The following is a 1,609-nucleotide window of genomic DNA, read 5'->3' on the forward strand; positions in this document are numbered from 1 at the left end:
ACTTCCAATATTGTCATGTACACTAATTTGTTTAGATCATAATTTGGAGTTGTATTATTATGACTATAAAAATGCTATTGAACTCAACAAAATATTAGCAAATCACAAATCAAGCAATGTATAAAAGAATTATACACCATGACCACGTGGGATTTATTCCAGTATGCATGGCTGATTCGACACTCAAAAATCAATGTAATTCATCACATTAACAGGCTAAAGAAGAAAAATAATATGATCATATCAGTAGATGTAGAAGACCATTTGACAAAATCCAACACCAGTTCACAGTAAAAAAAACTCTCAGGAAACTAAGAATAGAAGAAAGCTTCCTCAACTTGTTAAAAAAAAAGCTACAAAAAAAATCTACAGCTAACATTTTACTTATTGGTGAGAAACAAGATACTTTCCCTCTTAAGATCAGGAGCAAGACAAGGATGTCTCCTCTCACCAATCATGGCTATGGATTTTAGATGATAATAACAAATCATAGAAAAGTAACAGAGACTTCCAGGAAGATGGCAGACTAGAAAGACATGGGACCCTCTTCTCCTCCAGAAAAATACCTAGAGGACAGCCTGAAACCACCTAGGAAAGTATCTTCTAGGGTTTTGGACACCAGGCAAAGACTTGGACACTGCCCAGAACAGAAAGGGACAAAGAAACTGTTAGGTGAAATCAGCAGCTGCTCAAGAGTGCCTACAACTGAAAGCAGGAGGATTGCATGTGGAATCTAAGCTCCCTCTTGACATAGATGTGGAATGGACACAACCAATCCAAGGTCCACAGGATGGAGGACTAGAATATGGATTAGAGTGGACTTACTGATATTCTATTCATAAACTATTGTGATTAGTAATCGAAGAAAATGTGGCATTGGTGTGGAGAAGGTGGCCATGGTGGCTGCTGGGTGTGGGGAATGGGAGGAAGAGATGAGATGTGGAGGCGTTTTTGGGACTTGGAGTTGTCCTGGGTGGTGCTGCAGGGACAATTACTGGACATTGTAGGTCCTCCCATGGCCCACTGGATGGAACGTGGGAGAGTGTGGGCTATGATGTGGACCATTGAACATGAGGTGCAGAGATGCTCAGAGATGTATTCACCAAATGCAGTGAATGTGTCATGATGATGGAGGAGAATGTTGCTATGGGGGGAGTAGTGGGGTGAGGGGGTTGGGGGTATATGGGGACCTCATATTTTTTGAATGTAGTATTTTAAAAACTGAATTTAAAAAAAAGAAAACATTAATGCAAAAAAAAAAAATCCTTGATGAGCTTCTGGGAGATGTTGGCTATCCAAAGACAAGCTGGCAAATTCTCACTCAATGCTGGAATCACTTCCCCTATTAAGGCATTCAACTGATTGGATAAAGTGTCACTAATTGCTGATGGCAATCTCCCTGGTTGTTGAAATTGTAATCAGCTAGCTATGATTTACCACTGCAGTAAGTCAATGGTGACTAAAGTCCATAAATGTCTTTGTATTATAGTTAGCCCAGTGCTTGCTTGACCAAACAATTGGGCACAATTACCTGGCTGAGTTGACACATTAGCCTAACTATCACAGGGTATGTATTTTGAAATTCGATGACTATTCACCATGTTTGCCG

Source organism: Dasypus novemcinctus, chromosome 8, assembly GCF_030445035.2.
Source record: "Dasypus novemcinctus isolate mDasNov1 chromosome 8, mDasNov1.1.hap2, whole genome shotgun sequence".
NCBI lineage: Eukaryota > Metazoa > Chordata > Mammalia > Cingulata > Dasypodidae > Dasypus > Dasypus novemcinctus.